This window comes from Mytilus trossulus, chromosome 1 (assembly GCF_036588685.1).
Source record: "Mytilus trossulus isolate FHL-02 chromosome 1, PNRI_Mtr1.1.1.hap1, whole genome shotgun sequence".
In the NCBI taxonomy this organism is placed as follows: Eukaryota; Metazoa; Mollusca; class Bivalvia; order Mytilida; family Mytilidae; genus Mytilus; species Mytilus trossulus.
In genome coordinates this window covers 5,037,395-5,059,032 of record NC_086373.1, presented here as the reverse complement: position 1 = coordinate 5,059,032, position 21,638 = coordinate 5,037,395, and the positions used below count along the sequence as shown (strand labels likewise).

At 35.5% G+C, this 21,638-nt stretch overlaps 19 non-coding genes across 19 annotated transcripts; all 19 read right to left on the bottom strand.

Moving 5' to 3' along the window:
- Positions 1 to 210: 210 nt before the first annotated feature.
- On the bottom strand, positions 211 to 329 carry LOC134700404 (5S ribosomal RNA). The gene has a single exon (XR_010103867.1). It is a non-coding gene; the product is annotated as a 5S ribosomal RNA (ribosomal RNA).
- A 145-nt stretch (positions 330 to 474) lies between these two features.
- Positions 475 to 593, bottom strand: LOC134700400 (5S ribosomal RNA). Its single transcript, XR_010103864.1, has one exon. It is a non-coding gene; the product is annotated as a 5S ribosomal RNA (ribosomal RNA).
- Positions 594 to 2,573: 1,980 nt separating this feature from the next.
- Positions 2,574 to 2,692, bottom strand: LOC134700399 (5S ribosomal RNA). The gene has a single exon (XR_010103863.1). It is a non-coding gene; the product is annotated as a 5S ribosomal RNA (ribosomal RNA).
- Positions 2,693 to 2,836: 144 nt separating this feature from the next.
- Positions 2,837 to 2,955, bottom strand: LOC134700394 (5S ribosomal RNA). The gene has a single exon (XR_010103861.1). It is a non-coding gene; the product is annotated as a 5S ribosomal RNA (ribosomal RNA).
- A 1,978-nt stretch (positions 2,956 to 4,933) lies between these two features.
- LOC134700387 (5S ribosomal RNA) lies at positions 4,934 to 5,052 on the bottom strand. Its single transcript, XR_010103859.1, has one exon. It is a non-coding gene; the product is annotated as a 5S ribosomal RNA (ribosomal RNA).
- Positions 5,053 to 5,196: 144 nt separating this feature from the next.
- On the bottom strand, positions 5,197 to 5,315 carry LOC134700383 (5S ribosomal RNA). Its single transcript, XR_010103857.1, has one exon. It is a non-coding gene; the product is annotated as a 5S ribosomal RNA (ribosomal RNA).
- Positions 5,316 to 7,293: 1,978 nt separating this feature from the next.
- Positions 7,294 to 7,412, bottom strand: LOC134700382 (5S ribosomal RNA). Its single transcript, XR_010103856.1, has one exon. It is a non-coding gene; the product is annotated as a 5S ribosomal RNA (ribosomal RNA).
- Positions 7,413 to 7,556: 144 nt separating this feature from the next.
- LOC134700381 (5S ribosomal RNA) lies at positions 7,557 to 7,675 on the bottom strand. Its single transcript, XR_010103855.1, has one exon. It is a non-coding gene; the product is annotated as a 5S ribosomal RNA (ribosomal RNA).
- A 1,978-nt stretch (positions 7,676 to 9,653) lies between these two features.
- On the bottom strand, positions 9,654 to 9,772 carry LOC134700374 (5S ribosomal RNA). Its single transcript, XR_010103853.1, has one exon. It is a non-coding gene; the product is annotated as a 5S ribosomal RNA (ribosomal RNA).
- Positions 9,773 to 9,916: 144 nt separating this feature from the next.
- LOC134700366 (5S ribosomal RNA) lies at positions 9,917 to 10,035 on the bottom strand. The gene has a single exon (XR_010103852.1). It is a non-coding gene; the product is annotated as a 5S ribosomal RNA (ribosomal RNA).
- A 1,978-nt stretch (positions 10,036 to 12,013) lies between these two features.
- Positions 12,014 to 12,132, bottom strand: LOC134700358 (5S ribosomal RNA). Its single transcript, XR_010103848.1, has one exon. It is a non-coding gene; the product is annotated as a 5S ribosomal RNA (ribosomal RNA).
- Positions 12,133 to 12,276: 144 nt separating this feature from the next.
- Positions 12,277 to 12,395, bottom strand: LOC134700350 (5S ribosomal RNA). The gene has a single exon (XR_010103846.1). It is a non-coding gene; the product is annotated as a 5S ribosomal RNA (ribosomal RNA).
- A 1,978-nt stretch (positions 12,396 to 14,373) lies between these two features.
- LOC134700344 (5S ribosomal RNA) lies at positions 14,374 to 14,492 on the bottom strand. The gene has a single exon (XR_010103844.1). It is a non-coding gene; the product is annotated as a 5S ribosomal RNA (ribosomal RNA).
- A 144-nt stretch (positions 14,493 to 14,636) lies between these two features.
- Positions 14,637 to 14,755, bottom strand: LOC134700339 (5S ribosomal RNA). Its single transcript, XR_010103842.1, has one exon. It is a non-coding gene; the product is annotated as a 5S ribosomal RNA (ribosomal RNA).
- A 1,978-nt stretch (positions 14,756 to 16,733) lies between these two features.
- Positions 16,734 to 16,852, bottom strand: LOC134700332 (5S ribosomal RNA). The gene has a single exon (XR_010103840.1). It is a non-coding gene; the product is annotated as a 5S ribosomal RNA (ribosomal RNA).
- Positions 16,853 to 16,996: 144 nt separating this feature from the next.
- On the bottom strand, positions 16,997 to 17,115 carry LOC134700329 (5S ribosomal RNA). The gene has a single exon (XR_010103839.1). It is a non-coding gene; the product is annotated as a 5S ribosomal RNA (ribosomal RNA).
- A 1,978-nt stretch (positions 17,116 to 19,093) lies between these two features.
- On the bottom strand, positions 19,094 to 19,212 carry LOC134700322 (5S ribosomal RNA). The gene has a single exon (XR_010103838.1). It is a non-coding gene; the product is annotated as a 5S ribosomal RNA (ribosomal RNA).
- Positions 19,213 to 19,356: 144 nt separating this feature from the next.
- LOC134700317 (5S ribosomal RNA) lies at positions 19,357 to 19,475 on the bottom strand. The gene has a single exon (XR_010103837.1). It is a non-coding gene; the product is annotated as a 5S ribosomal RNA (ribosomal RNA).
- A 1,978-nt stretch (positions 19,476 to 21,453) lies between these two features.
- LOC134700301 (5S ribosomal RNA) lies at positions 21,454 to 21,572 on the bottom strand. The gene has a single exon (XR_010103834.1). It is a non-coding gene; the product is annotated as a 5S ribosomal RNA (ribosomal RNA).
- Between the last annotated feature and the right edge of the window lie 66 nt (positions 21,573 to 21,638).

Below are 21,638 nucleotides of genomic sequence, written 5' to 3'. Positions count from 1 at the left end.
AAGTGTATATAACTTGACGTGCATGTATTTCACTTAAAAATATTTCAACATGCAGATGGGTATTGAAAACCAAATAAATTTATGAATGATTTATTTTCTGTTTTCTTCATTCGATAGCTAAATACATTGAATATTACATCCAAATAAATTAGTAAAAAAAATATTGAACCATTATGTTTGGTAGGAATACAAAATTATACGTAAAAAAAATGTCTACAACACCCGGTATTCCCAGGCGGTCACCCATCCAAGTACTAACCGGGCTCGACGTTGCTTAACTTCGGTGATCGGACGAGAACCGGTGTTTTCAACGTGATATGGTCGTAGACACAGAAGTGTTAAATTTTTTGATATATAAGGTTGGGTAGTAGCATTTTTGACAAACATTTATATATAATAATTTTTTTGAGAAGCAAAACTTTACATTAATTATATGTTTGATAGAAATGCAAAATTATAAGAACACAAAAAAAATGTCTACAACACCCGGTATTCCCAGGCGGTCACCCATCCAAGTACTAACCGGGCTCGACGTTGCTTAACTTCGGTGATCGGACGAGAACCGGTGTTTTCAACGTGATATGGTCGTAGACACAGAAGTGTTAAAATTTTTGATATATAAAGTTAGGAAGTAGCAATTTTGAACAGATCAAGAATTTGTATAAAAAAAGATTTTTTTCAGGTTTAAGATAGAAGCAAAACTAAATATTTACTGCACGATCCAGAGGGGAAGATAGTAAAACTTAGCAAGTTCACATGGACTTTATAATAGAAATAAATTGCAGAGAAGAAAGAGAGATTTAGAAAATGGGACAAGCTATATATTTTATTTGTGACTAATACCATGCAACAATTTCAGATTCTTTTTGAAAAAATTTTGGTAGCCCTTAAAAGGGCTGTTTAAGCTTTAAAAGCATCATGCTTCCTTCATTTACTTCTTCTTTGGTGTCTTTGCCTTCTTTGGTTTAGCTGCAGCCTTTGTCTTCTTGGGAGATTTTGTGGCTTTCTTTGCAGATTTGGCAGCAGGTTTTGCAGCAGGTTTCTTTGCAGCTGGCTTCTTTGCTTTTGGTTTAGCTGCTTTCTTTTCACCTGCTGGTTTCTTTGCTGCAGGTTTCTTTGCGGCAGTCTTTTTGGTAGGTGTCTTTGCCTTCTTTGGCTTGGCTGCTTTAGGTTTAACTACTTTCTTTGCTGGTTTCTTAGCTGGTTTAGCTACTTCCCCAATCTTAAAGCTTCCAGAAGCGCCGGTACCCTTCGACTGTTTCAAGCTATTGCTCTTCACTCCTGATTTCAGAGCTAACTTCAAGTGAGTGTTGACTGTTTTTGCATCGCTACCAACGCTGAAGTTTGCTAAGATATACTTGAGGATGGCTTGACGGCTGGAGCCTCCACGCTCTTTCAAAGCAGATATAGCCTTTCCGACCATCTCGCTGTATTTTGGATGAGTAGCTACTTTCTTTGGTTTAGCTGCAGCTTTCTTCTTTGGTGACTTAGCTGGGGTCTTTACTACTGGTGCTGGTGCGTCAGACATTTTGCGGCTTTGGTTGTTGAACGATGTGTGCGAATGAACGACAGATTACAATGATATGCAAAAATCACTGACAGTGTGTAATTATCAAACTAACGCGGACCTCGACGAGAGCACCCTTAAACTTTCATGACAATCTAATTCAAACAGATCGACAAGAAAATCTGTGTGCTTGTTCGACAAGTTTTAATCATTTGTTTCAAATAAATTGTACTTTTTGTTATATAAATGATACACGAAAATTTTCAGCAGGAATTTATCTTTCAGAATATGTCATAAGAATTAAACAAGATACCACGAGTGAAGAAATATTTACGATTAATGTACAACTTGTCAATTTCACTCGTGCGATTCTTCATCAGAAAACGTGTTGTATTATTTCACAAAAACTAGATTGTGCCGTAAAAATGATATGAATTTGTAGTAAAATCATTTCTTTATATGTTTTTGCTTTCAGATATACACAGAAATAAAGAGACTTCCCAGAAATTTAGATTTTGCCTTCGATATGAAAGCACACAAAGATGGCAAACTTCGAAACCGGGACTTCCTTGACCGAGATGAAAGACGTTTCAAATATTCGAAGTTTTTACTGGAACTTTACAAACTATAATTATTATTTATTGTTTATTATTTGTTTTTGCTATAATGAATTTTTGCTAATTAGAATCCTTTTAGAAAAAAATGTGAATCATATAAGCCCTGGTCAAAAAGAAAGAGGCGATTTCAAATGACGACAAATGGCGGATACCATATGATCACAGACGACCTTTCAAAGACCTAATTTAAAAAAAAAATATATATATAGCCACATGCATGTGGAAGGAGTGGAATTCTCAAGTGTATATAACTTGACGTGCATGTATTTCACTTAAAAATATTTCAACATGCAGATGGGTATTGAAAACCAAATAAATTTATGAATGATTTATTTTCTGTTTTCTTCATTCGATAGCTAAATACATTGAATATTACATCCAAATAAATTAGTAAAAAAAATATTGAACCATTATGTTTGGTAGGAATACAAAATTATACGTAAAAAAAATGTCTACAACACCCGGTATTCCCAGGCGGTCACCCATCCAAGTACTAACCGGGCTCGACGTTGCTTAACTTCGGTGATCGGACGAGAACCGGTGTTTTCAACGTGATATGGTCGTAGACACAGAAGTGTTAAATTTTTTGATATATAAGGTTGGGTAGTAGCATTTTTGACAAACATTTATATATAATAATTTTTTTGAGAAGCAAAACTTTACATTAATTATATGTTTGATAGAAATGCAAAATTATAAGAACACAAAAAAATGTCTACAACACCCGGTATTCCCAGGCGGTCACCCATCCAAGTACTAACCGGGCTCGACGTTGCTTAACTTCGGTGATCGGACGAGAACCGGTGTTTTCAACGTGATATGGTCGTAGACACAGAAGTGTTAAAATTTTTGATATATAAAGTTAGGAAGTAGCAATTTTGAACAGATCAAGAATTTGTATAAAAAAGATTTTTTTCAGGTTTAAGATAGAAGCAAAACTAAATATTTACTGCACGATCCAGAGGGGAAGATAGTAAAACTTAGCAAGTTCACATGGACTTTATAATAGAAATAAATTGCAGAGAAGAAAGAGAGATTTAGAAAATGGGACAAGCTTTATATTTTATTTGTGACTAATACCATGCAACAATTTCAGATTCTTTTTGAAAAATTTTGGTAGCCCTTAAAAGGGCTGTTTAAGCTTTAAAAGCATCATGCTTCCTTCATTTACTTCTTCTTTGGTGTCTTTGCCTTCTTTGGTTTAGCTGCAGCCTTTGTCTTCTTGGGAGATTTTGTGGCTTTCTTTGCAGATTTGGCAGCAGGTTTTGCAGCAGGTTTCTTTGCAGCTGGCTTCTTTGCTTTTGGTTTAGCTGCTTTCTTTTCACCTGCTGGTTTCTTTGCTGCAGGTTTCTTTGCGGCAGTCTTTTTGGTAGGTGTCTTTGCCTTCTTTGGCTTGGCTGCTTTAGGTTTAACTACTTTCTTTGCTGGTTTCTTAGCTGGTTTAGCTACTTCCCCAATCTTAAAGCTTCCAGAAGCGCCGGTACCCTTCGACTGTTTCAAGCTATTGCTCTTCACTCCTGATTTCAGAGCTAACTTCAAGTGAGTGTTGACTGTTTTTGCATCGCTACCAACGCTGAAGTTTGCTAAGATATACTTGAGGATGGCTTGACGGCTGGAGCCTCCACGCTCTTTCAAAGCAGATATAGCCTTTCCGACCATCTCGCTGTATTTTGGATGAGTAGCTACTTTCTTTGGTTTAGCTGCAGCTTTCTTCTTTGGTGACTTAGCTGGGGTCTTTACTACTGGTGCTGGTGCGTCAGACATTTTGCGGCTTTGGTTGTTGAACGATGTGTGCGAATGAACGACAGATTACAATGATATGCAAAAATCACTGACAGTGTGTAATTATCAAACTAACGCGGACCTCGACGAGAGCACCCTTAAACTTTCATGACAATCTAATTCAAACAGATCGACAAGAAAATCTGTGTGCTTGTTCGACAAGTTTTAATCATTTGTTTCAAATAAATTGTACTTTTTGTTATATAAATGATACACGAAAATTTTCAGCAGGAATTTATCTTTCAGAATATGTCATAAGAATTAAACAAGATACCACGAGTGAAGAAATATTTACGATTAATGTACAACTTGTCAATTTCACTCGTGCGATTCTTCATCAGAAAACGTGTTGTATTATTTCACAAAAACTAGATTGTGCCGTAAAAATGATATGAATTTGTAGTAAAATCATTTCTTTATATGTTTTTGCTTTCAGATATACACAGAAATAAAGAGACTTCCCAGAAATTTAGATTTTGCCTTCGATATGAAAGCACACAAAGATGGCAAACTTCGAAACCGGGACTTCCTTGACCGAGATGAAAGACGTTTCAAATATTCGAAGTTTTTACTGGAACTTTACAAACTATAATTATTATTTATTGTTTATTATTTGTTTTTGCTATAATGAATTTTTGCTAATTAGAATCCTTTTAGAAAAAAATGTGAATCATATAAGCCCTGGTCAAAAAGAAAGAGGCGATTTCAAATGACGACAAATGGCGGATACCATATGATCACAGACGACCTTTCAAAGACCTAATTTAAAAAAAAAATATATATATAGCCACATGCATGTGGAAGGAGTGGAATTCTCAAGTGTATATAACTTGACGTGCATGTATTTCACTTAAAAATATTTCAACATGCAGATGGGTATTGAAAACCAAATAAATTTATGAATGATTTATTTTCTGTTTTCTTCATTCGATAGCTAAATACATTGAATATTACATCCAAATAAATTAGTAAAAAAAATATTGAACCATTATGTTTGGTAGGAATACAAAATTATACGTAAAAAAAATGTCTACAACACCCGGTATTCCCAGGCGGTCACCCATCCAAGTACTAACCGGGCTCGACGTTGCTTAACTTCGGTGATCGGACGAGAACCGGTGTTTTCAACGTGATATGGTCGTAGACACAGAAGTGTTAAATTTTTTGATATATAAGGTTGGGTAGTAGCATTTTTGACAAACATTTATATATAATAATTTTTTTGAGAAGCAAAACTTTACATTAATTATATGTTTGATAGAAATGCAAAATTATAAGAACACAAAAAAATGTCTACAACACCCGGTATTCCCAGGCGGTCACCCATCCAAGTACTAACCGGGCTCGACGTTGCTTAACTTCGGTGATCGGACGAGAACCGGTGTTTTCAACGTGATATGGTCGTAGACACAGAAGTGTTAAAATTTTTGATATATAAAGTTAGGAAGTAGCAATTTTGAACAGATCAAGAATTTGTATAAAAAAGATTTTTTTCAGGTTTAAGATAGAAGCAAAACTAAATATTTACTGCACGATCCAGAGGGGAAGATAGTAAAACTTAGCAAGTTCACATGGACTTTATAATAGAAATAAATTGCAGAGAAGAAAGAGAGATTTAGAAAATGGGACAAGCTTTATATTTTATTTGTGACTAATACCATGCAACAATTTCAGATTCTTTTTGAAAAATTTTGGTAGCCCTTAAAAGGGCTGTTTAAGCTTTAAAAGCATCATGCTTCCTTCATTTACTTCTTCTTTGGTGTCTTTGCCTTCTTTGGTTTAGCTGCAGCCTTTGTCTTCTTGGGAGATTTTGTGGCTTTCTTTGCAGATTTGGCAGCAGGTTTTGCAGCAGGTTTCTTTGCAGCTGGCTTCTTTGCTTTTGGTTTAGCTGCTTTCTTTTCACCTGCTGGTTTCTTTGCTGCAGGTTTCTTTGCGGCAGTCTTTTTGGTAGGTGTCTTTGCCTTCTTTGGCTTGGCTGCTTTAGGTTTAACTACTTTCTTTGCTGGTTTCTTAGCTGGTTTAGCTACTTCCCCAATCTTAAAGCTTCCAGAAGCGCCGGTACCCTTCGACTGTTTCAAGCTATTGCTCTTCACTCCTGATTTCAGAGCTAACTTCAAGTGAGTGTTGACTGTTTTTGCATCGCTACCAACGCTGAAGTTTGCTAAGATATACTTGAGGATGGCTTGACGGCTGGAGCCTCCACGCTCTTTCAAAGCAGATATAGCCTTTCCGACCATCTCGCTGTATTTTGGATGAGTAGCTACTTTCTTTGGTTTAGCTGCAGCTTTCTTCTTTGGTGACTTAGCTGGGGTCTTTACTACTGGTGCTGGTGCGTCAGACATTTTGCGGCTTTGGTTGTTGAACGATGTGTGCGAATGAACGACAGATTACAATGATATGCAAAAATCACTGACAGTGTGTAATTATCAAACTAACGCGGACCTCGACGAGAGCACCCTTAAACTTTCATGACAATCTAATTCAAACAGATCGACAAGAAAATCTGTGTGCTTGTTCGACAAGTTTTAATCATTTGTTTCAAATAAATTGTACTTTTTGTTATATAAATGATACACGAAAATTTTCAGCAGGAATTTATCTTTCAGAATATGTCATAAGAATTAAACAAGATACCACGAGTGAAGAAATATTTACGATTAATGTACAACTTGTCAATTTCACTCGTGCGATTCTTCATCAGAAAACGTGTTGTATTATTTCACAAAAACTAGATTGTGCCGTAAAAATGATATGAATTTGTAGTAAAATCATTTCTTTATATGTTTTTGCTTTCAGATATACACAGAAATAAAGAGACTTCCCAGAAATTTAGATTTTGCCTTCGATATGAAAGCACACAAAGATGGCAAACTTCGAAACCGGGACTTCCTTGACCGAGATGAAAGACGTTTCAAATATTCGAAGTTTTTACTGGAACTTTACAAACTATAATTATTATTTATTGTTTATTATTTGTTTTTGCTATAATGAATTTTTGCTAATTAGAATCCTTTTAGAAAAAAATGTGAATCATATAAGCCCTGGTCAAAAAGAAAGAGGCGATTTCAAATGACGACAAATGGCGGATACCATATGATCACAGACGACCTTTCAAAGACCTAATTTAAAAAAAAAATATATATATAGCCACATGCATGTGGAAGGAGTGGAATTCTCAAGTGTATATAACTTGACGTGCATGTATTTCACTTAAAAATATTTCAACATGCAGATGGGTATTGAAAACCAAATAAATTTATGAATGATTTATTTTCTGTTTTCTTCATTCGATAGCTAAATACATTGAATATTACATCCAAATAAATTAGTAAAAAAAATATTGAACCATTATGTTTGGTAGGAATACAAAATTATACGTAAAAAAAATGTCTACAACACCCGGTATTCCCAGGCGGTCACCCATCCAAGTACTAACCGGGCTCGACGTTGCTTAACTTCGGTGATCGGACGAGAACCGGTGTTTTCAACGTGATATGGTCGTAGACACAGAAGTGTTAAATTTTTTGATATATAAGGTTGGGTAGTAGCATTTTTGACAAACATTTATATATAATAATTTTTTTGAGAAGCAAAACTTTACATTAATTATATGTTTGATAGAAATGCAAAATTATAAGAACACAAAAAAATGTCTACAACACCCGGTATTCCCAGGCGGTCACCCATCCAAGTACTAACCGGGCTCGACGTTGCTTAACTTCGGTGATCGGACGAGAACCGGTGTTTTCAACGTGATATGGTCGTAGACACAGAAGTGTTAAAATTTTTGATATATAAAGTTAGGAAGTAGCAATTTTGAACAGATCAAGAATTTGTATAAAAAAGATTTTTTTCAGGTTTAAGATAGAAGCAAAACTAAATATTTACTGCACGATCCAGAGGGGAAGATAGTAAAACTTAGCAAGTTCACATGGACTTTATAATAGAAATAAATTGCAGAGAAGAAAGAGAGATTTAGAAAATGGGACAAGCTTTATATTTTATTTGTGACTAATACCATGCAACAATTTCAGATTCTTTTTGAAAAATTTTGGTAGCCCTTAAAAGGGCTGTTTAAGCTTTAAAAGCATCATGCTTCCTTCATTTACTTCTTCTTTGGTGTCTTTGCCTTCTTTGGTTTAGCTGCAGCCTTTGTCTTCTTGGGAGATTTTGTGGCTTTCTTTGCAGATTTGGCAGCAGGTTTTGCAGCAGGTTTCTTTGCAGCTGGCTTCTTTGCTTTTGGTTTAGCTGCTTTCTTTTCACCTGCTGGTTTCTTTGCTGCAGGTTTCTTTGCGGCAGTCTTTTTGGTAGGTGTCTTTGCCTTCTTTGGCTTGGCTGCTTTAGGTTTAACTACTTTCTTTGCTGGTTTCTTAGCTGGTTTAGCTACTTCCCCAATCTTAAAGCTTCCAGAAGCGCCGGTACCCTTCGACTGTTTCAAGCTATTGCTCTTCACTCCTGATTTCAGAGCTAACTTCAAGTGAGTGTTGACTGTTTTTGCATCGCTACCAACGCTGAAGTTTGCTAAGATATACTTGAGGATGGCTTGACGGCTGGAGCCTCCACGCTCTTTCAAAGCAGATATAGCCTTTCCGACCATCTCGCTGTATTTTGGATGAGTAGCTACTTTCTTTGGTTTAGCTGCAGCTTTCTTCTTTGGTGACTTAGCTGGGGTCTTTACTACTGGTGCTGGTGCGTCAGACATTTTGCGGCTTTGGTTGTTGAACGATGTGTGCGAATGAACGACAGATTACAATGATATGCAAAAATCACTGACAGTGTGTAATTATCAAACTAACGCGGACCTCGACGAGAGCACCCTTAAACTTTCATGACAATCTAATTCAAACAGATCGACAAGAAAATCTGTGTGCTTGTTCGACAAGTTTTAATCATTTGTTTCAAATAAATTGTACTTTTTGTTATATAAATGATACACGAAAATTTTCAGCAGGAATTTATCTTTCAGAATATGTCATAAGAATTAAACAAGATACCACGAGTGAAGAAATATTTACGATTAATGTACAACTTGTCAATTTCACTCGTGCGATTCTTCATCAGAAAACGTGTTGTATTATTTCACAAAAACTAGATTGTGCCGTAAAAATGATATGAATTTGTAGTAAAATCATTTCTTTATATGTTTTTGCTTTCAGATATACACAGAAATAAAGAGACTTCCCAGAAATTTAGATTTTGCCTTCGATATGAAAGCACACAAAGATGGCAAACTTCGAAACCGGGACTTCCTTGACCGAGATGAAAGACGTTTCAAATATTCGAAGTTTTTACTGGAACTTTACAAACTATAATTATTATTTATTGTTTATTATTTGTTTTTGCTATAATGAATTTTTGCTAATTAGAATCCTTTTAGAAAAAAATGTGAATCATATAAGCCCTGGTCAAAAAGAAAGAGGCGATTTCAAATGACGACAAATGGCGGATACCATATGATCACAGACGACCTTTCAAAGACCTAATTTAAAAAAAAAATATATATATAGCCACATGCATGTGGAAGGAGTGGAATTCTCAAGTGTATATAACTTGACGTGCATGTATTTCACTTAAAAATATTTCAACATGCAGATGGGTATTGAAAACCAAATAAATTTATGAATGATTTATTTTCTGTTTTCTTCATTCGATAGCTAAATACATTGAATATTACATCCAAATAAATTAGTAAAAAAAATATTGAACCATTATGTTTGGTAGGAATACAAAATTATACGTAAAAAAAATGTCTACAACACCCGGTATTCCCAGGCGGTCACCCATCCAAGTACTAACCGGGCTCGACGTTGCTTAACTTCGGTGATCGGACGAGAACCGGTGTTTTCAACGTGATATGGTCGTAGACACAGAAGTGTTAAATTTTTTGATATATAAGGTTGGGTAGTAGCATTTTTGACAAACATTTATATATAATAATTTTTTTGAGAAGCAAAACTTTACATTAATTATATGTTTGATAGAAATGCAAAATTATAAGAACACAAAAAAATGTCTACAACACCCGGTATTCCCAGGCGGTCACCCATCCAAGTACTAACCGGGCTCGACGTTGCTTAACTTCGGTGATCGGACGAGAACCGGTGTTTTCAACGTGATATGGTCGTAGACACAGAAGTGTTAAAATTTTTGATATATAAAGTTAGGAAGTAGCAATTTTGAACAGATCAAGAATTTGTATAAAAAAGATTTTTTTCAGGTTTAAGATAGAAGCAAAACTAAATATTTACTGCACGATCCAGAGGGGAAGATAGTAAAACTTAGCAAGTTCACATGGACTTTATAATAGAAATAAATTGCAGAGAAGAAAGAGAGATTTAGAAAATGGGACAAGCTTTATATTTTATTTGTGACTAATACCATGCAACAATTTCAGATTCTTTTTGAAAAATTTTGGTAGCCCTTAAAAGGGCTGTTTAAGCTTTAAAAGCATCATGCTTCCTTCATTTACTTCTTCTTTGGTGTCTTTGCCTTCTTTGGTTTAGCTGCAGCCTTAGTCTTCTTGGGAGATTTTGTGGCTTTCTTTGCAGATTTGGCAGCAGGTTTTGCAGCAGGTTTCTTTGCAGCTGGCTTCTTTGCTTTTGGTTTAGCTGCTTTCTTTTCACCTGCTGGTTTCTTTGCTGCAGGTTTCTTTGCGGCAGTCTTTTTGGTAGGTGTCTTTGCCTTCTTTGGCTTGGCTGCTTTAGGTTTAACTACTTTCTTTGCTGGTTTCTTAGCTGGTTTAGCTACTTCCCCAATCTTAAAGCTTCCAGAAGCGCCGGTACCCTTCGACTGTTTCAAGCTATTGCTCTTCACTCCTGATTTCAGAGCTAACTTCAAGTGAGTGTTGACTGTTTTTGCATCGCTACCAACGCTGAAGTTTGCTAAGATATACTTGAGGATGGCTTGACGGCTGGAGCCTCCACGCTCTTTCAAAGCAGATATAGCCTTTCCGACCATCTCGCTGTATTTTGGATGAGTAGCTACTTTCTTTGGTTTAGCTGCAGCTTTCTTCTTTGGTGACTTAGCTGGGGTCTTTACTACTGGTGCTGGTGCGTCAGACATTTTGCGGCTTTGGTTGTTGAACGATGTGTGCGAATGAACGACAGATTACAATGATATGCAAAAATCACTGACAGTGTGTAATTATCAAACTAACGCGGACCTCGACGAGAGCACCCTTAAACTTTCATGACAATCTAATTCAAACAGATCGACAAGAAAATCTGTGTGCTTGTTCGACAAGTTTTAATCATTTGTTTCAAATAAATTGTACTTTTTGTTATATAAATGATACACGAAAATTTTCAGCAGGAATTTATCTTTCAGAATATGTCATAAGAATTAAACAAGATACCACGAGTGAAGAAATATTTACGATTAATGTACAACTTGTCAATTTCACTCGTGCGATTCTTCATCAGAAAACGTGTTGTATTATTTCACAAAAACTAGATTGTGCCGTAAAAATGATATGAATTTGTAGTAAAATCATTTCTTTATATGTTTTTGCTTTCAGATATACACAGAAATAAAGAGACTTCCCAGAAATTTAGATTTTGCCTTCGATATGAAAGCACACAAAGATGGCAAACTTCGAAACCGGGACTTCCTTGACCGAGATGAAAGACGTTTCAAATATTCGAAGTTTTTACTGGAACTTTACAAACTATAATTATTATTTATTGTTTATTATTTGTTTTTGCTATAATGAATTTTTGCTAATTAGAATCCTTTTAGAAAAAAATGTGAATCATATAAGCCCTGGTCAAAAAGAAAGAGGCGATTTCAAATGACGACAAATGGCGGATACCATATGATCACAGACGACCTTTCAAAGACCTAATTTAAAAAAAAAATATATATATAGCCACATGCATGTGGAAGGAGTGGAATTCTCAAGTGTATATAACTTGACGTGCATGTATTTCACTTAAAAATATTTCAACATGCAGATGGGTATTGAAAACCAAATAAATTTATGAATGATTTATTTTCTGTTTTCTTCATTCGATAGCTAAATACATTGAATATTACATCCAAATAAATTAGTAAAAAAAATATTGAACCATTATGTTTGGTAGGAATACAAAATTATACGTAAAAAAAATGTCTACAACACCCGGTATTCCCAGGCGGTCACCCATCCAAGTACTAACCGGGCTCGACGTTGCTTAACTTCGGTGATCGGACGAGAACCGGTGTTTTCAACGTGATATGGTCGTAGACACAGAAGTGTTAAATTTTTTGATATATAAGGTTGGGTAGTAGCATTTTTGACAAACATTTATATATAATAATTTTTTTGAGAAGCAAAACTTTACATTAATTATATGTTTGATAGAAATGCAAAATTATAAGAACACAAAAAAATGTCTACAACACCCGGTATTCCCAGGCGGTCACCCATCCAAGTACTAACCGGGCTCGACGTTGCTTAACTTCGGTGATCGGACGAGAACCGGTGTTTTCAACGTGATATGGTCGTAGACACAGAAGTGTTAAAATTTTTGATATATAAAGTTAGGAAGTAGCAATTTTGAACAGATCAAGAATTTGTATAAAAAAGATTTTTTTCAGGTTTAAGATAGAAGCAAAACTAAATATTTACTGCACGATCCAGAGGGGAAGATAGTAAAACTTAGCAAGTTCACATGGACTTTATAATAGAAATAAATTGCAGAGAAGAAAGAGAGATTTAGAAAATGGGACAAGCTTTATATTTTATTTGTGACTAATACCATGCAACAATTTCAGATTCTTTTTGAAAAATTTTGGTAGCCCTTAAAAGGGCTGTTTAAGCTTTAAAAGCATCATGCTTCCTTCATTTACTTCTTCTTTGGTGTCTTTGCCTTCTTTGGTTTAGCTGCAGCCTTTGTCTTCTTGGGAGATTTTGTGGCTTTCTTTGCAGATTTGGCAGCAGGTTTTGCAGCAGGTTTCTTTGCAGCTGGCTTCTTTGCTTTTGGTTTAGCTGCTTTCTTTTCACCTGCTGGTTTCTTTGCTGCAGGTTTCTTTGCGGCAGTCTTTTTGGTAGGTGTCTTTGCCTTCTTTGGCTTGGCTGCTTTAGGTTTAACTACTTTCTTTGCTGGTTTCTTAGCTGGTTTAGCTACTTCCCCAATCTTAAAGCTTCCAGAAGCGCCGGTACCCTTCGACTGTTTCAAGCTATTGCTCTTCACTCCTGATTTCAGAGCTAACTTCAAGTGAGTGTTGACTGTTTTTGCATCGCTACCAACGCTGAAGTTTGCTAAGATATACTTGAGGATGGCTTGACGGCTGGAGCCTCCACGCTCTTTCAAAGCAGATATAGCCTTTCCGACCATCTCGCTGTATTTTGGATGAGTAGCTACTTTCTTTGGTTTAGCTGCAGCTTTCTTCTTTGGTGACTTAGCTGGGGTCTTTACTACTGGTGCTGGTGCGTCAGACATTTTGCGGCTTTGGTTGTTGAACGATGTGTGCGAATGAACGACAGATTACAATGATATGCAAAAATCACTGACAGTGTGTAATTATCAAACTAACGCGGACCTCGACGAGAGCACCCTTAAACTTTCATGACAATCTAATTCAAACAGATCGACAAGAAAATCTGTGTGCTTGTTCGACAAGTTTTAATCATTTGTTTCAAATAAATTGTACTTTTTGTTATATAAATGATACACGAAAATTTTCAGCAGGAATTTATCTTTCAGAATATGTCATAAGAATTAAACAAGATACCACGAGTGAAGAAATATTTACGATTAATGTACAACTTGTCAATTTCACTCGTGCGATTCTTCATCAGAAAACGTGTTGTATTATTTCACAAAAACTAGATTGTGCCGTAAAAATGATATGAATTTGTAGTAAAATCATTTCTTTATATGTTTTTGCTTTCAGATATACACAGAAATAAAGAGACTTCCCAGAAATTTAGATTTTGCCTTCGATATGAAAGCACACAAAGATGGCAAACTTCGAAACCGGGACTTCCTTGACCGAGATGAAAGACGTTTCAAATATTCGAAGTTTTTACTGGAACTTTACAAACTATAATTATTATTTATTGTTTATTATTTGTTTTTGCTATAATGAATTTTTGCTAATTAGAATCCTTTTAGAAAAAAATGTGAATCATATAAGCCCTGGTCAAAAAGAAAGAGGCGATTTCAAATGACGACAAATGGCGGATACCATATGATCACAGACGACCTTTCAAAGACCTAATTTAAAAAAAAAATATATATATAGCCACATGCATGTGGAAGGAGTGGAATTCTCAAGTGTATATAACTTGACGTGCATGTATTTCACTTAAAAATATTTCAACATGCAGATGGGTATTGAAAACCAAATAAATTTATGAATGATTTATTTTCTGTTTTCTTCATTCGATAGCTAAATACATTGAATATTACATCCAAATAAATTAGTAAAAAAAATATTGAACCATTATGTTTGGTAGGAATACAAAATTATACGTAAAAAAAATGTCTACAACACCCGGTATTCCCAGGCGGTCACCCATCCAAGTACTAACCGGGCTCGACGTTGCTTAACTTCGGTGATCGGACGAGAACCGGTGTTTTCAACGTGATATGGTCGTAGACACAGAAGTGTTAAATTTTTTGATATATAAGGTTGGGTAGTAGCATTTTTGACAAACATTTATATATAATAATTTTTTTGAGAAGCAAAACTTTACATTAATTATATGTTTGATAGAAATGCAAAATTATAAGAACACAAAAAAATGTCTACAACACCCGGTATTCCCAGGCGGTCACCCATCCAAGTACTAACCGGGCTCGACGTTGCTTAACTTCGGTGATCGGACGAGAACCGGTGTTTTCAACGTGATATGGTCGTAGACACAGAAGTGTTAAAATTTTTGATATATAAAGTTAGGAAGTAGCAATTTTGAACAGATCAAGAATTTGTATAAAAAAGATTTTTTTCAGGTTTAAGATAGAAGCAAAACTAAATATTTACTGCACGATCCAGAGGGGAAGATAGTAAAACTTAGCAAGTTCACATGGACTTTATAATAGAAATAAATTGCAGAGAAGAAAGAGAGATTTAGAAAATGGGACAAGCTTTATATTTTATTTGTGACTAATACCATGCAACAATTTCAGATTCTTTTTGAAAAATTTTGGTAGCCCTTAAAAGGGCTGTTTAAGCTTTAAAAGCATCATGCTTCCTTCATTTACTTCTTCTTTGGTGTCTTTGCCTTCTTTGGTTTAGCTGCAGCCTTTGTCTTCTTGGGAGATTTTGTGGCTTTCTTTGCAGATTTGGCAGCAGGTTTTGCAGCAGGTTTCTTTGCAGCTGGCTTCTTTGCTTTTGGTTTAGCTGCTTTCTTTTCACCTGCTGGTTTCTTTGCTGCAGGTTTCTTTGCGGCAGTCTTTTTGGTAGGTGTCTTTGCCTTCTTTGGCTTGGCTGCTTTAGGTTTAACTACTTTCTTTGCTGGTTTCTTAGCTGGTTTAGCTACTTCCCCAATCTTAAAGCTTCCAGAAGCGCCGGTACCCTTCGACTGTTTCAAGCTATTGCTCTTCACTCCTGATTTCAGAGCTAACTTCAAGTGAGTGTTGACTGTTTTTGCATCGCTACCAACGCTGAAGTTTGCTAAGATATACTTGAGGATGGCTTGACGGCTGGAGCCTCCACGCTCTTTCAAAGCAGATATAGCCTTTCCGACCATCTCGCTGTATTTTGGATGAGTAGCTACTTTCTTTGGTTTAGCTGCAGCTTTCTTCTTTGGTGACTTAGCTGGGGTCTTTACTACTGGTGCTGGTGCGTCAGACATTTTGCGGCTTTGGTTGTTGAACGATGTGTGCGAATGAACGACAGATTACAATGATATGCAAAAATCACTGACAGTGTGTAATTATCAAACTAACGCGGACCTCGACGAGAGCACCCTTAAACTTTCATGACAATCTAATTCAAACAGATCGACAAGAAAATCTGTGTGCTTGTTCGACAAGTTTTAATCATTTGTTTCAAATAAATTGTACTTTTTGTTATATAAATGATACACGAAAATTTTCAGCAGGAATTTATCTTTCAGAATATGTCATAAGAATTAAACAAGATACCACGAGTGAAGAAATATTTACGATTAATGTACAACTTGTCAATTTCACTCGTGCGATTCTTCATCAGAAAACGTGTTGTATTATTTCACAAAAACTAGATTGTGCCGTAAAAATGATATGAATTTGTAGTAAAATCATTTCTTTATATGTTTTTGCTTTCAGATATACACAGAAATAAAGAGACTTCCCAGAAATTTAGATTTTGCCTTCGATATGAAAGCACACAAAGATGGCAAACTTCGAAACCGGGACTTCCTTGACCGAGATGAAAGACGTTTCAAATATTCGAAGTTTTTACTGGAACTTTACAAACTATAATTATTATTTATTGTTTATTATTTGTTTTTGCTATAATGAATTTTTGCTAATTAGAATCCTTTTAGAAAAAAATGTGAATCATATAAGCCCTGGTCAAAAAGAAAGAGGCGATTTCAAATGACGACAAATGGCGGATACCATATGATCACAGACGACCTTTCAAAGACCTAATTTAAAAAAAAAATATATATATAGCCACATGCATGTGGAAGGAGTGGAATTCTCAAGTGTATATAACTTGACGTGCATGTATTTCACTTAAAAATATTTCAACATGCAGATGGGTATTGAAAACCAAATAAATTTATGAATGATTTATTTTCTGTTTTCTTCATTCGATAGCTAAATACATTGAATATTACATCCAAATAAATTAGTAAAAAAAATATTGAACCATTATGTTTGGTAGGAATACAAAATTATACGTAAAAAAAATGTCTACAACACCCGGTATTCCCAGGCGGTCACCCATCCAAGTACTAACCGGGCTCGACGTTGCTTAACTTCGGTGATCGGACGAGAACCGGTGTTTTCAACGTGATATGGTCGTAGACACAGAAGTGTTAAATTTTTTGATATATAAGGTTGGGTAGTAGCATTTTTGACAAACATTTATATATAATAATTTTTTTGAGAAGCAAAACTTTACATTAATTATATGTTTGATAGAAATGCAAAATTATAAGAACACAAAAAAATGTCTACAACACCCGGTATTCCCAGGCGGTCACCCATCCAAGTACTAACCGGGCTCGACGTTGCTTAACTTCGGTGATCGGACGAGAACCGGTGTTTTCAACGTGATATGGTCGTAGACACAGAAGTGTTAAAATTTTTGATATATAAAGTTAGGAAGTAGCAATTTTGAACAGATCAAGAATTTGTATAAAAAAGATTTTTTTCAGGTTTAAGATAGAAGCAAAACTAAATATTTACTGCACGATCCAGAGGGGAAGATAGTAAAACTTAGCAAGTTCACATGGACTTTATAATAGAAATAAATTGCAGAGAAGAAAGAGAGATTTAGAAAATGGGACAAGCTTTATATTTTATTTGTGACTAATACCATGCAACAATTTCAGATTCTTTTTGAAAAATTTTGGTAGCCCTTAAAAGGGCTGTTTAAGCTTTAAAAGCATCATGCTTCCTTCATTTACTTCTTCTTTGGTGTCTTTGCCTTCTTTGGTTTAGCTGCAGCCTTTGTCTTCTTGGGAGATTTTGTGGCTTTCTTTGCAGATTTGGCAGCAGGTTTTGCAGCAGGTTTCTTTGCAGCTGGCTTCTTTGCTTTTGGTTTAGCTGCTTTCTTTTCACCTGCTGGTTTCTTTGCTGCAGGTTTCTTTGCGGCAGTCTTTTTGGTAGGTGTCTTTGCCTTCTTTGGCTTGGCTGCTTTAGGTTTAACTACTTTCTTTGCTGGTTTCTTAGCTGGTTTAGCTACTTCCCCAATCTTAAAGCTTCCAGAAGCGCCGGTACCCTTCGACTGTTTCAAGCTATTGCTCTTCACTCCTGATTTCAGAGCTAACTTCAAGTGAGTGTTGACTGTTTTTGCATCGCTACCAACGCTGAAGTTTGCTAAGATATACTTGAGGATGGCTTGACGGCTGGAGCCTCCACGCTCTTTCAAAGCAGATATAGCCTTTCCGACCATCTCGCTGTATTTTGGATGAGTAGCTACTTTCTTTGGTTTAGCTGCAGCTTTCTTCTTTGGTGACTTAGCTGGGGTCTTTACTACTGGTGCTGGTGCGTCAGACATTTTGCGGCTTTGGTTGTTGAACGATGTGTGCGAATGAACGACAGATTACAATGATATGCAAAAATCACTGACAGTGTGTAATTATCAAACTAACGCGGACCTCGACGAGAGCACCCTTAAACTTTCATGACAATCTAATTCAAACAGATCGACAAGAAAATCTGTGTGCTTGTTCGACAAGTTTTAATCATTTGTTTCAAATAAATTGTACTTTTTGTTATATAAATGATACACGAAAATTTTCAGCAGGAATTTATCTTTCAGAATATGTCATAAGAATTAAACAAGATACCACGAGTGAAGAAATATTTACGATTAATGTACAACTTGTCAATTTCACTCGTGCGATTCTTCATCAGAAAACGTGTTGTATTATTTCACAAAAACTAGATTGTGCCGTAAAAATGATATGAATTTGTAGTAAAATCATTTCTTTATATGTTTTTGCTTTCAGATATACACAGAAATAAAGAGACTTCCCAGAAATTTAGATTTTGCCTTCGATATGAAAGCACACAAAGATGGCAAACTTCGAAACCGGGACTTCCTTGACCGAGATGAAAGACGTTTCAAATATTCGAAGTTTTTACTGGAACTTTACAAACTATAATTATTATTTATTGTTTATTATTTGTTTTTGCTATAATGAATTTTTGCTAATTAGAATCCTTTTAGAAAAAAATGTGAATCATATAAGCCCTGGTCAAAAAGAAAGAGGCGATTTCAAATGACGACAAATGGCGGATACCATATGATCACAGACGACCTTTCAAAGACCTAATTTAAAAAAAAAATATATATATAGCCACATGCATGTGGAAGGAGTGGAATTCTCAAGTGTATATAACTTGACGTGCATGTATTTCACTTAAAAATATTTCAACATGCAGATGGGTATTGAAAACCAAATAAATTTATGAATGATTTATTTTCTGTTTTCTTCATTCGATAGCTAAATACATTGAATATTACATCCAAATAAATTAGTAAAAAAAATATTGAACCATTATGTTTGGTAGGAATACAAAATTATACGTAAAAAAAATGTCTACAACACCCGGTATTCCCAGGCGGTCACCCATCCAAGTACTAACCGGGCTCGACGTTGCTTAACTTCGGTGATCGGACGAGAACCGGTGTTTTCAACGTGATATGGTCGTAGACACAGAAGTGTTAAATTTTTTGATATATAAGGTTGGGTAGTAGCATTTTTGACAAACATTTATATATAATAATTTTTTTGAGAAGCAAAACTTTACATTAATTATATGTTTGATAGAAATGCAAAATTATAAGAACACAAAAAAATGTCTACAACACCCGGTATTCCCAGGCGGTCACCCATCCAAGTACTAACCGGGCTCGACGTTGCTTAACTTCGGTGATCGGACGAGAACCGGTGTTTTCAACGTGATATGGTCGTAGACACAGAAGTGTTAAAATTTTTGATATATAAAGTTAGGAAGTAGCAATTTTGAACAGATCAAGAATTTGTATAAAAAAGATTTTTTTCAGGTTTAAGATAGAAGCAAAACTAAATATTTACTGCACGATCCAGAGGGGAAGATAGTAAAACTTAGCAAGTTCACATGGACTTTATAATAGAAATAAATTGCAGAGAAGAAAGAGAGATTTAGAAAATGGGACAAGCTTTATATTTTATTTGTGACTAATACCATGCAACAATTTCAGATTCTTTTTGAAAAATTTTGGTAGCCCTTAAAAGGGCTGTTTAAGCTTTAAAAGCATCATGCTTCCTTCATTTACTTCTTCTTTGGTGTCTTTGCCTTCTTTGGTTTAGCTGCAGCCTTTGTCTTCTTGGGAGATTTTGTGGCTTTCTTTGCAGATTTGGCAGCAGGTTTTGCAGCAGGTTTCTTTGCAGCTGGCTTCTTTGCTTTTGGTTTAGCTGCTTTCTTTTCACCTGCTGGTTTCTTTGCTGCAGGTTTCTTTGCGGCAGTCTTTTTGGTAGGTGTCTTTGCCTTCTTTGGCTTGGCTGCTTTAGGTTTAACTACTTTCTTTGCTGGTTTCTTAGCTGGTTTAGCTACTTCCCCAATCTTAAAGCTTCCAGAAGCGCCGGTACCCTTCGACTGTTTCAAGCTATTGCTCTTCACTCCTGATTTCAGAGCTAACTTCAAGTGAGTGTTGACTGTTTTTGCATCGCTACCAACGCTGAAGTTTGCTAAGATATACTTGAGGATGGCTTGACGGCTGGAGCCTCCACGCTCTTTCAAAGCAGATATAGCCTTTCCGACCATCTCGCTGTATTTTGGATGAGTAGCTACTTTCTTTGGTTTAGCTGCAGCTTTCTTCTTTGGTGACTTAGCTGGGGTCTTTACTACTGGTGCTGGTGCGTCAGACATTTTGCGGCTTTGGTTGTTGAACGATGTGTGCGAATGAACGACAGATTACAATGATATGCAAAAATCACTGACAGTGTGTAATTATCAAACTAACGCGGACCTCGACGAGAGCACCCTTAAACTTTCATGACAATCTAATTCAAACAGATCGACAAGAAAATCTGTGTGCTTGTTCGACAAGTTTTAATCATTTGTTTCAAATAAATTGTACTTTTTGTTATATAAATGATACACGAAAATTTTCAGCAGGAATTTATCTTTCAGAATATGTCATAAGAATTAAACAAGATACCACGAGTGAAGAAATATTTACGATTAATGTACAACTTGTCAATTTCACTCGTGCGATTCTTCATCAGAAAACGTGTTGTATTATTTCACAAAAACTAGATTGTGCCGTAAAAATGATATGAATTTGTAGTAAAATCATTTCTTTATATGTTTTTGCTTTCAGATATACACAGAAATAAAGAGACTTCCCAGAAATTTAGATTTTGCCTTCGATATGAAAGCACACAAAGATGGCAAACTTCGAAACCGGGACTTCCTTGACCGAGATGAAAGACGTTTCAAATATTCGAAGTTTTTACTGGAACTTTACAAACTATAATTATTATTTATTGTTTATTATTTGTTTTTGCTATAATGAATTTTTGCTAATTAGAATCCTTTTAGAAAAAAATGTGAATCATATAAGCCCTGGTCAAAAAGAAAGAGGCGATTTCAAATGACGACAAATGGCGGATACCATATGATCACAGACGACCTTTCAAAGACCTAATTTAAAAAAAAAATATATATATAGCCACATGCATGTGGAAGGAGTGGAATTCTCAAGTGTATATAACTTGACGTGCATGTATTTCACTTAAAAATATTTCAACATGCAGATGGGTATTGAAAACCAAATAAATTTATGAATGATTTATTTTCTGTTTTCTTCATTCGATAGCTAAATACATTGAATATTACATCCAAATAAATTAGTAAAAAAAATATTGAACCATTATGTTTGGTAGGAATACAAAATTATACGTAAAAAAAATGTCTACAACACCCGGTATTCCCAGGCGGTCACCCATCCAAGTACTAACCGGGCTCGACGTTGCTTAACTTCGGTGATCGGACGAGAACCGGTGTTTTCAACGTGATATGGTCGTAGACACAGAAGTGTTAAATTTTTTGATATATAAGGTTGGGTAGTAGCATTTTTGACAAACATTTATATAT